We start from the raw sequence: 13,032 nt of genomic DNA on the forward strand, positions 1-13,032 counted from the left end.
TTGCTTTAGATGTTTTATTGCCTTTTAAAAACATAGAATAAAAGTGATAAAGTTCGATTTTATTGCACAAATTTTAAATCAGTCACCTTACTAATTTACATAATTTGGTGTCTTTTATATTTTTTGTTACAGTTTGTGTCTCTATTCTCAAAATCTGAAAATCAAAGAGAATCACTTAAGTTGTCTAGTTAATATATTATGCATAGCCCAACTATTTCACTCAAAGAAATGCTTACTGATAACCTGATGACTATGTATTAGAATGTCAGTTCACCCAAAATTAATAAATTAGAAGGAATTTAGTTGCAGTCCATGGAAGATTTTCGCATCAAAACAACAACACTTGAGTGGAATTTTCAGTATTAATCATTTTTATAACCCTCATATTAATACAATGGTTGCTTCTACAATAATTGTGTTTTCACTTGGAAATAACCATTAGGGGCATGGAGATAATCAAGCAGCCTTTTTCAATGACTATGATTGGTCTAGAATCAAAACTATTCACATATTTTTAGTAAGTTGAGGACATAAAATGTCTCACTGAGCAAGAAAATAAGAAGTGATGTGTTTTCGTTCCCACTAGCCTTCCCTCTTTGTGATGTCACCTGGCTTCTCTGGTATGAGGAAGCTTTTGTCATACCACACTGACCATATGTAACCCAATATAATAAAAAAATTTAGTATTAAAATAAAACATGTGTTTTTATCAATTAAGCATAAGACCTATGAGAAAGGGACAATTAAAGGCACAGGTGCTTGTATAACAAGGCAGAAGTAAAAGAAAGTGTGGCTAAGTGAATGCTTTTTAAGACAAGAAAGATAAAAGTAAACAGTAGTTTACAAATAAAATAAACTTTATACAAACCATCACTGTTCCCAGCTGTTCTCATTTCTTAGGAAACTTTAAAAAAATATGTTTTGTAGATTTATTGACTATCTGTTTGATTTGTCTTTATAGACTTAGTGTGAATTTGAAAGTATAATGAAGCAAAAGGAAACATAATGCAAAGAGTTTAAAAAGAACAGAAAATAATGCTACTTATGTGCTTGCAATGCATTTGTATTAGAGACAGCATTCAAGCTTGTGTGAAAACAACATTGCACAATAACAGCAAAGACAATATATATCTATATCTATATCTATATCTATTTCTATATCTATATCCATTTGTTAATTTTCAGTTGTTGATTATTAAGTAACAACAGTTAGAACATATACTTTCAACTTAGTATGTGAGTTAGATTTTATATTTTTTCATTATAGGCAAAATATGTACTTACTTCATCTATATTTTATTATAATAATTAGTTGTAATAATTGATATTGATCATCAACTTGAAAAGACATCTGGGCATATTTGTATAACATTACAGAATTGTTTTATCACCCAGAGAGATTGTCTAAATTAGCTAAATTGCAAAAGAAAAAAAGTATCACCTTCATTCTGGGAAGCAACATTTCAATGGGATGGCTTCCAGTACTGGATAAAAAAAAGAAAGAAATGAACTAGATTCTTTCACCATTCTCTGATTTCTGGTGATCACTGTATTAGATGTGGTCCCAGGCTCCTGCCGCTGTGGCTTCCCTGTGGTGGACAGTATTTATTAGAAATGTAAACTAAAGCAGAGCCTTCCATTCTTCCTTAACTGATCCCTGGTCAGATCACTTCTTACAGCAATATAACAACGAATGAATACAGTTTTGGAAAATGTTCTGTCACCAAAGCACAGGTGAATTTGCATAAATTATTTTAAAATGTTTTAAAATTTAAGTCAAGCAACTTTTATGTGAGACTATCACATACCTGCAATTTAGCAAGGCATCTACATGATGTATGATATACAAAGAATAGCTTCCTAGGCATTTCCCGAAAAATGGTTGGTAATATATGTTAAAATACTTTATTAAATAGCATGTATAATAAAGAAAGCAAGTAAAGTAAAACTCTTGATATAGAGAGAGTGCAAAATAGAGAGGCTAAGAAGGAAGGTGCCCTCACAAAGATAGACTCTCTGTCTATACCCCAGGAGCACCTCGAACCTGGCTTTCATCTTGGGAATTTTTGGAATACAGACATTTCTCACCATACCTGACTTTATTTTTTTATCTTCTTCTTTCTCACTAAGCAATACTTGTAGTCAACCTCCAAGTGTGCATATTTATTAATCATAGTAGAAACTCATTGGCTTACCATAAGTCATGATTCAATACTGCACGCTCTTTTATCCTAGCCGATTGTGTGACACCAGTATACATTTACACTACATCTGTGAAAAAGTTCTCCAGAGGTTCAAAACAAGTCATCTACTGCCTTATGTTTGTGGAAACATTGGTAAAATAGTCAACATAACATTACACAAGCTGTGATGGTAATTTAATACTTCTAACATATTCTTCTTAATAATTAGCTGCTACTTATAATAAATTATACATATATATGTATATATATATTACAATTTTCTGCTTAGTATATTTTACAGTATCACTTTGAGGAAATTAAAAATTCTTATTTTAAGTTGAATTTAAAACACAATTTACAGTTCTTTTGAAGGAAATCAGTGATAATTTGTTTGAAGTAGGTTTTCTACCCCAAGAACAGTGAATTTATGTTAGGTATTCATCCTGAGCTATCAGGCTGCATTTTTTGCTATCTATACCTATCCTTTATCTCTATCTCTATCTCTATCTCTATCTCTATCTCTATCTCTAACTCTGTCTCTGTCTCTGTCTCTGTCTCTGTCTCTGTCTCTGTCTCTGACTCTGTCTCTATCTGTATATGATCTCTATCTCTATATCTTTATCTGTCTCTATACAACCAAACAACACCAACTCTTCTGCTGTGACACAAACTATAGTTTGTTCACTCTATAATTAGAGTGCTGTCTTCTCATCCCAGGAAACTTGATCACTGTGTGAAAGCTTTTACTGAAATGAAGGCTATCTTTACAAAATACCTTTTTTTAAATTTTTGTTTCTTTACATTTTATTTATATATTTTTAGTTTTTTCCTGTCCATTATTGACTTATTTTTGTATAATTGTCTTCTCTAGTAAATCTCCAGAGTTTTTCTCCATGTTGTAAGAGAGTAGAACTAAGTCGGTAAGATCCTAATATTGAATGATAAGGCTCCCTGAGTTCTCAGAAATATAGTACAAGCTGTGCCTGTAATCACCAGAGGAATTAAGGGGCTACAACATTCTTGCAAATAATCATGAGATCTAACATGTTGTTTTCCATGGGTTATTTTAAATGGTGTTTCTATATTTGCACAATAGAAAAATATTATCTTATGAATGTATAAATTTTGTTATATATACTCAGTATTTTATTACAGATTGTTAAGGGCTCATAGACCCAAATGACATTCTTATTGAAACTATAGTGCCATGAGATTTATGAGCATGTAATGAAATTCTTTTACCATGTTTGCCTCATTTTAAAGCATGCCTCCTTATTTGAATCAATTATACTTCGTAATATGCACAATTTTTATTGTCTAAAACCCACTGCCATTTTCCAGACAAAATACTGAATCTTTATTGTTTCTTTTTCACTGCTATTTTAATTTTACCTAAAATTCTGTGTAGAGCTGAAAATGCTTGAATGCATTTATTTTTATCTGACACAGTCATACAATTTTCTCTAATTCCTGAGGATTTAAAACACCCTGAGTGCAATATATTTGTGTGTTTTATCTCCTCTTCCAGAACTACTGCACTTATGAAACTCAACAAATATTTCATGTTTTCATCTGGCAGAATCACCACTGTAAAGTGAATTATCTTTTAGTTGTAAAGTCTACAATAGGAAGAAGAATCCTGGACTATCAGAAATATATCACTTAAAGTTAGGTAGGGTCCAGCTGCACTGGGGTGCCTTGATGTTTAGATACACTCACCCTGAAAGGACAAAGAAAAAAAAATCTCATTATTCTGCCATTATAATAACTGTGGGTTTAAGCAGATAAGTAGCAAATATAAATAAAAATATGGAAAATAATGAATAATTTTAATATCAAGAATAGTGTGTATACTATGAATGAAAATAGTTATCAAACATACATTTAAAAAATACACAGCAGGTTGTGAGGGTGGTGATGAAATGGCTTGCTCTTAACTGTGAATTACTTCTCATTAAGTTACTTTCTGCTATTATTTAAGATTAAAGTGTGCATACTCAGTTAGTTATTTCATGAACACAGCAAACTGATCATTTTTATTCACTCTACAGAAGTTTTAGCAACATCTGAAACAAAAGTCTTCACACAATATTTCCAAGATGTAGTTATAAATAGAATGAGAGGTGAACCAGTGGTCTTTGGAAGCCAAGTTGTAGCAGTAGAGGTTGCAAGGCGCCTCACAAGGACCTTTTTATTCCTAACTCAAGGTTGGCAAGTATCCCTTGAATACTCTCCTTAGAACTGTAGTTCAATCACTACTTTTGATAGTTTTATGCTTATTATCTGGTAGAATTTGTTACACAAATTATTTGTTAGTTGTAGAGAACAGTTATGACTTGAAGGACATATAGAATGTCTACTTAAGAGTTCCTTAAATAAAACTAAAAGAAAATTATACAGAATAATGGGGGTCTAAACAGCGGCAGATACTCTTCACTAGTTGTAAAATGCCAAGAAAAGTCCCAGTCGTAAATGGCACTCTACCTGTCCAAGGTGGTAAACTTAGTGATTGTCACCTACTCCATCTCTTTGGCCCTCCTCTCATTTTCTTTATACATCTGAGGACTAGAGATACCTGTCTCTTCCCCTAGAGTTATTTCAAATTGCTGAGTAGTCTTTAAAGTTGACAGTGAAGTCCAAGGATCCATCTCCCACTTTCATTCTTAATGTAGATAACCCAAATTGCTGTTCAGTGTGTTTATGTAATACTCCACTGCTTTAATAAGGACATTGTGAGTTTTTCATTTTAATCAGTCCAAATTTTATATTCAAAAATATAAGAAAATAAAATTGAAATAACCACTTTTGTTATATAAAAACTAATAAATGTAAATAACATTAAACAAAGAAATACCTATTTTCTCTCCTTTTAGATCCTTTGTGTCCTACCATTTTATTTCAGTTTCTTATGGTAGAATTATATATGATGGTGTATCTACCTTGAAATGGGCTATGCTCTGCAAAGTAAAAAGCTGGAAGAAAGCATGGATGATCAATTAGTCTCTGTTCTTACCTGGGATTATAGCAAAGAACAAAGTAGGTATTTCAAGGTTCACTTTCTATCTCTGTCAGGTCAGTACTGAACAAGGAGAAATAACCCAGAAGCCACCTTATGACCCGTGTTCCTGCTAGCTCTTCTACTAAATACTGTAGCTCATGGCCAGCTCAATATTCATTCAACAAATTTCAGTGACAGAAGACATGTTGCAAGGACTTAAAATAATCTGTATTTTAAAATCACAATATTAATTTCATTAATATTTTCACACTATATTTTTAAACATTATTGTCATGGGTTCATCTGAAAATAATTAAATACTTTTATATTCATTCTAGATAATAATCTTGCTTTTTTAATCTTCAATTCAGATAATTCAATAAATATTTAGCATCTATGGTATTTATTCCAGTGGATATAGTTTACATATAAAGTGCTTTAGTGAAATAAATATAATGCTAATAAATTAAAAGTAGTATTCTATAAAGTCCAAAATGATTTATATTTTACAAAACTCATGAAGCATTTTCACTTTTGTCATAATGAATTTATAAAGGAAAACTTAAGAGAGATTGTTTGCAGGTTGCACGGCAACAGAGTTAGTATATGAGGAGTCAATGGGTGAGCCTATCAAGTCAGGATATCTTGACTATGGAGCAATGACAGCTTCATAGTGAAAGTCCCTCTCCGCCACCCCCCCATGCCCCATGCACACACTGGTGCTCTCTTGCTCTCTCTCTCTCTCTCTCTCTCTCTCTCTCTCTCTCTCTCTCTGGCTCTTGCTCTTTCTTCAAATTTTCTTAATAGAATCACATTATGTCGATAACAACAGTTAGGAAGTAGGTTATTTTCTAATGGTGTCGTCTTCTACTTCATAATTATGACATCATTCTTTGCCTAGTTTTTATTAGTAGAGCATTATAGGTCACATCATCATTTGTGGTATTTTCTCCTTGGATCTTCCAAGATGGTATAGTTTAGGGTAGATATTCTTTCACTTTCTGACCATATGAAAAAGTGGAAAGAAAATTTTAGAGGGAACACACAGGTTCAAACATTATAAATATCAAGTTCCTTGTATATGTTTGTATCTGTAAATTTCATGTGTTCATTACTTATATACAGCACATAGTACTTAGATAGTTAAATGAAGAAGAATATAGAAGAAACGTAACCAGAACAATGCTGGGCTTAGTGTTGGGCACCTATTATTCTAGAATGTGGGAGATAGACGAAAATGAATACTGAGTCTCAGGCCATCCTGGGTTACATATAGAGTTTCATGTCATTTACATACTATCCAAAACAGCACCAAAAATATTACAAAACATAAATCATCTGAGAAGTCCATTTGGTATTGGAACAAAAAAATGTGTATTCCTTGCATAATTACGTGACCATATGGGACAAAGAAATCTGTCAACATGTTATTTTTAGCATGTCATGTTTTATACTTTAGAAGAAAACAGTATTATTTATGTTATTGATGAAGTAGCTAAAGAAACATCAGTAATATTTGTAACATATTCTACACATACAACCATACTCATATACACACACGCATATGTTAGACACACACATACACACAGTTGATGATATCTTATTTCAAAATGGTGAACTACTAAAGTTTAGAGTAAAGAACAGTACAATTTATTGCTTTTTGATCAAATTATGTCTCATTACGCTTACTATTTCATGTATTTTTGAAGCAAAACAATTATTTACTCATTAGTCTGACACTGGGGAGTTATATTTGAATGAAGGCATGTGATCCTCTCTCTCTCTCTCTCTCTCTCTCTCTCTCTCTCTCTCTCTCTCTCTCTGTGTGTGTGTGTGTGTGTGTGTGTGTGTGTGTGTGTGTGTGTGTTTATTCACTGAAATGTCAGGAGTTTCCTGTATTTTGCCTTATTCATGTTTTTATTACCCTCAGTCAGAATGAATAATCAAGTTTTGTGGTGACTTAACACACACAGCTTTCTTTGAGGTCATAATAAAGCTTTCAAAATGGCCTCAGTAAGAATCCAAACTCAGTGGACATAGGAACAATAAGTATTAAACAAATATAGATAAGTGGATATTAACCTAAAAGCTCAGAATACCCAAGATACAATTCACAGACCATGTGAAGCTCAAGAAGAAGGAAGACCAAAGTATGGATGGTTTAGTCCTTCTTAGAAGAGGGAACAAAATAATCACAGGAGGAAATGCAGAGACGTGTGGAGCAGAGACTGAAGGAAAGACCATCCAGAGACTGTCGCGCCTGGGGATCCATCCCATATACAGACACCAAACCCAGACCCTATTGCCAATGCTAAAAAGTGCATGCTGACAGGAGCCAGATGTAGCTGTCTTCTGAGAGGCTCTGCTAGAACCTGGCAAATACTGAGGTGGATGCTCACAGCCAACCATTGGACTGAGCACAGAGTCCACACTGGAAGAGAAAGAACTGAAGGGGTTTACAACCCAATAGGAGGAACAACCATATAAACCAACCAGACCCCTCTCCCCGGTGCTCCTAGGAACTAAAACACTAACCAAGGAGTATACATGGAGTGACCCATGGCTCCAGATGCATATGAAGCAGAAGATGGCTTTGTCTGGCATCAGTAGGAGGAGAGACCTTTGGGGAATGCCGGGGCACAGAGGCAGGAATGAGTGGGTGGGAGGGTGAAGGAGCACCCTCATAGAAGCATGGGGACTGGTGATGGGATAAGGGGTTTCCAGAGGGGAAACTGGGAAAGGGGATAATATTTGAAATATAAATAAATGAAGTATCTATTAAAATAAATTTTAAAAAGAAGCTTTAAAAATAATAAATATGGGCTATTTGATTATGGCTTCCAGTAACACTTTAGATTTTTCAGATGTATCTGTTGTATTTAGCATATGTGAGTGAGTTTTCTGCCTGTATGTATATGTACAGCCTGCATGCCTTGTGCCTGTGGAGGTAAGCAGATGCCTCCAGACTTGGAGTTACAAGTGGATGTAATCTGTGGTATTGGTGTTCCGTCCAGAACCATGATCCTGTGCGAATAACTGACCTGTTTCTTATTCCCCTCTCCAGTGTCCCTGATAATGATAATGATAATGAACATGTTTTTAGATGAAACATGTTAACATTTTCTAGTTTCATTTCAACAGTTTAAGTTATGAAAATGTAAGGCTGTTTTATTATAATGTAAAGGCATTTTTATAATCTTATCATCTCGATAAGGAATTTTAGATTCTGCATGAGACACAATCAATTCAAATTCAAAAACAAAACAGAAGCATTTGAACTTAAACCTTAGACTCTAACACGCTTTCCCTGTCTGAACTATAATCTATTTATGCATATTTTAGGAATGCTATTGGTTTTTGAATAACTGAAATGCCACATTAACAATTTTTAAAAACCAACTCAATTATAGATGCATAAGTTCATTTTGGGATAGATATATTATGAGTTGAGAAATGTCATCCAATCCTTCACCAGTTGTCTATTTTTTTCTCTCTCTCTCTCTTCCTGCGGAGCACACCTGTGGCTTGTTGGCAATGCTTTTGCTCCTCAGGACTGTCAAGTACTTTGTATTTTTAAAGAGGATCACCTCAAAAGTCTCTATCACAGGTATTTCTGTAATTGTGGTACATTGGGAAACATGCAGCACTACATGTCTTTCAGGTTTCCGATTGTACCTGCTGATAAAGTCCGCTAGCCCTTTGGCAACACAGTTTTAATGGAAATGTTGATAAAGGTCAAGTATGGATTCATTTCATTGATTTTCAATGGATGACGAGACATATACTTTTACACCTGTGACATTTAGTAACATGCAGTCTTATTTTTGTAAGCTGTTATTTTTCATATAGCCAATCAAGTTTCCTCAAAGCTTTAGAAAATATCAGACTTATTTAAGGACTATAATAATTATATTATCACACTTATAGACATTTTATAGCTCATTATTCTTCTGTGAGATTTTGTACATGCATCATTTTAATATATTTATGTATGTATTTCACATACATTCAATCTTTTTTGGATATATTCTTTATTTACATTTCAAGTAGTACCCCCTTTCCCAGTTTCTCCCCCCTCCCAGATAGCCCCCTATCCCATCCTCTCTCTCCCTACTTCTATGAGGGTGTTTCTCCACCCACACTACTCTCACCCCCTTGCCCTCGATGCTCCTACATTTGCAGCATCTATTGAGCCTTCATAGGACCAAGGGCCTCTCCTTCCACTGATGCTTGACAAGGCTGTCCTATGCTACATATGCAGCTGGAGCCATGTGTACCCCTTGGTTGATAGTTTAGTCCCTGGGATCTCTGGGGTGTCTTGGTGGTTGATATTGCTGTGCATCCTATGAGGTTGCAAACCACTTCAGCTCCTATAGACCTTTCTCTAACTCCTCCATCGAAGACCCCATGCTCAGTCCAATGTTTGGCTGTGAGCATCTGCTTCTGTATTTGTAAGGCTCTGGCAGGGCCTTTCAGGAGACAGCCATATCAGGTTCCTTTTAGCAAGCATTTCTTGGCATCCATGATAGTGTCAGGATCTGATGACTGTATATGGGATGAATCTCCAGGTGGGGCAGTCTCTGGATGGCCTTTCCTTATGTATCTGCTGTACATTTTATCTACATATTTGCTCCTGTTAGCATTTTGTTCCCCTTCTCAGAAGAACCGAATAACCCACACATTGCTCTTCTTCCTTCTTGAGCTTCATGTGGTCTGTGAATTATATCGGGTATTCAGAGCTTTTGCACTAATTTTCTACTTATTAGTGAGCATATACCACGTGTGTTCCTTTGTGACTGGGTTATTAACCATGATGAATTTATGAAATTCTTAGGCAAATGGGTGGAACTAGAGAGTGTCTTCCTGAGAGGTAACCCATACATTTAATCTTAATTTTTAAGCTATAAAGTGATCTTTATGATGCACACTATGTAATATGTATATGTAGGTTTAATTTTAAGGTTAATATTGTCAAAAGAGTACTATTCTAAAACAAAATAATAATCCTAGTAATTATGTTAAATTGGTCTTTTTATTTAAAATTTTATTATTTTAAATTCCATGAATGTATAAAATACATTCAATCAAATATACTCTCCACTCCCTCTCTAGCCCCTCCTAGCTGTACAGAGCCATATTGGGGCAGTCTTGCACTTGGTCAGAGTTTGACTTTGGTCAAGGTTAACTTCTCCCAGTTAGCCAGGATCCTGCTCCACCTAGGGTGGAGCGCACGTAGTAAAGGTTAAGTTCATTGTTCCTCCAGGTATAGGGATTCCTGAATTAAACAGGTGACCCACCCAGCTGCCGGAGCAGTCAAGACGAAGACCTCCAAGAGAAGCTAGACAACTTCCACCGGAACTCAGCCTGGAGTCTGGGGGGGAGGGTTTGCCCAAACTGTTAAAAGGTCCGGCGCCATTAAAGTTGACGGCTTTGATCAGTGAACATTGACTTGGCCGTACGTTCTTTTCGCCGCTCTTCCCTATGACCCCAAAATTCTCTCAACAGGTAACCCGGTTTACATGTAGCTGCTGGCGGCTACACCTAGCCACTCCCACCTCTACCATGTCCTCTTCCCAATGCCATATCCTCTTTTCCCAGCTCACTGAGTTGAGTGTACTCAGCTAAATCAGCATGGGCATGAGTGTAGTCCTACACATGGAAGGGATCTAAGATGACCCATTCAGAGCCATTTCTGTAGACGTAAAGGTTTTGCGTCCTATTTTAACAAATGTTCAACTTCTCCTTTTGCCCACCACCCACCAGAGTCAGTGGAAGAGAAGAGTCATTAGGATATGGGGGAAGTGGACCTGTTTAACCAAAGTTCTTTGGGAAAAAACAGTCTTCTTTGGCAGCAGTTCTATCCCATAGCAAACACCAAATATGACTTACTCAGCAGCTGCAGACCAGTCCCCTAGGCAGGCGGACACTGATCATAAACCACCAGCTGTAGTTCAATCCTGAAGAAACTGCAAGGCTTAGCAATTGGCCCGAGGATGCAAAAGCAGCAAGATGCCTTACAAACCTCACCAGCAGTACTTTGGAGAGTTTCTCTCAATGTAGTTCCCACAGAGCTCAACAGTGCTATGTAATATGACCCAAAGTATGCATGTCTTTAGCAAAGAATAGCAGAAAACCAAACCAATACTCCTTTCTCACTGTCTGTGGGTCATATTTATACTCCTTCATCAAGTGAGATTTGACGTGTCTGCTATAGCCAAACCTCCTTGTATCTGTGTCTGCTTCAGGGAAACATTCTTTAATGTGTCAGCTTTAGAAAGACAGCCTTTACTTGTGTTCCCCAGCAAATCATCATCTGACTTTCCAAAGACTAGAAGTTTCCACTTCACAAAGCCTTGAAGAACACTCCCCTCCCCACATCCAACCCCTTCTATTCAGTCAATCTTCAGCTCTCAAAGATTGAACTGCAGGTAAGGGTTCATGGGTGCCTTGAAATTATGACTGTGTTGAAATTATGACTGGTTTGATCTTTTGTGGATCAAAATTGATTATAATATTTGAAATAGTTTATAGGATTGCAGTAATTATATTTCTAGGTTTGTCCTGGTTTATATTATGCTCTATTTCAGAGTTTGGCAGTTTCTTAAAACTCATACCATGAATATTGGTCATTTTTAACCTACTACATTTCTGCTTTTATCCAGTCTTTCTACAGCTGAAATCCTCTATCCTTAAACAGCACCCTACTCTCAAGTCTTTGTTTATCTAACCCACATATTTTAATTGGAGGTTTTATTCAAGCATGAGTGGGTTCAAATTCATTTATTTAATCAAGTATTAAAAATTGTGTCTACTTCATGAAGATATGGACATTCCGCCCAAAAATAGTGAGCAGGGATCACTGAGTGCTTCCACAACTACACTCCCAAATATTCTGAAGTGCTTATGGGCCCAATCTTCGTTTTATTATTTTTATTTTCTACATTCTTTTTTTACATTCTGAATGCTTTCCCCTTTCCCAGTTCCCCCCTCCCCATCTGTCTCATAAGCCCTCTTCCCTCTGCCCATTTCCCAATCACCCCCTCCCATTTTCCTGTCCTGGTACTCCCCTACAATGATGGATAAAGTCTTTTCAGAACCAGGGCCCTCTCTTTCCACCTTCTTGGGTATCACTTGATATGCTAACTGTGTCTTGAGAATTCAGAACTTCTGGGCTAATTAATATCCACTTATCAGTGATTGCATTCTATGTGTATTCTTTTGTGATTGGGTTACCTCACTTAGGATGATATTTTCCAGTTCCAACCATTTGTCTAAGAATTTCATGAATTCATCGTTTTTAATTGCAGATTAGTACTCCATTGTGTAAATATACCACATTTTCTGTATCCATTCCTCCTTTGAGGGGCATCTGGGTTCTTTCCAGCTTCTGGGTGTTATAAATAAGGCTGCTATGAACATAGTGGAGCATGTGTCCTTATTGCATGCCGGGGATTCCTCTGGGAATATGCCCAGAAGAGATATAGCAGTGTCTTCCGAAAGTATCATGACCATTTTCCTAAGGAACTGCCAGACTGATTTCCAAAGTGGTGCATTCCCACCAGCAGTGGAGGAGTGTTCCTCTTTCTCCACATCCTTGCCAATACCTGCTTTCTCCTGAATTTTTAACCTTAGGCATTCAGACTGGTGTGAGGTGAAATCTCAGGGTGGATTTGATTTGCATTTCCCTAATGATTAATGATTTTGAAAATTTCTTAAGGTGCTTCTCAGCCATCCGAAGTTCTATAGGTGAAAATTCTTTGTTTAGCTCTGTACCACATTTTTAATAGGGTTATTTGGTTCTCTGGGGTCTAACTTCTTGAGTTCTTTGTATATATATTGGATATTAGCCCT

The sequence above is a fragment of the Apodemus sylvaticus genome, chromosome 16 (assembly GCF_947179515.1).
Source record: "Apodemus sylvaticus chromosome 16, mApoSyl1.1, whole genome shotgun sequence".
NCBI lineage: Eukaryota > Metazoa > Chordata > Mammalia > Rodentia > Muridae > Apodemus > Apodemus sylvaticus.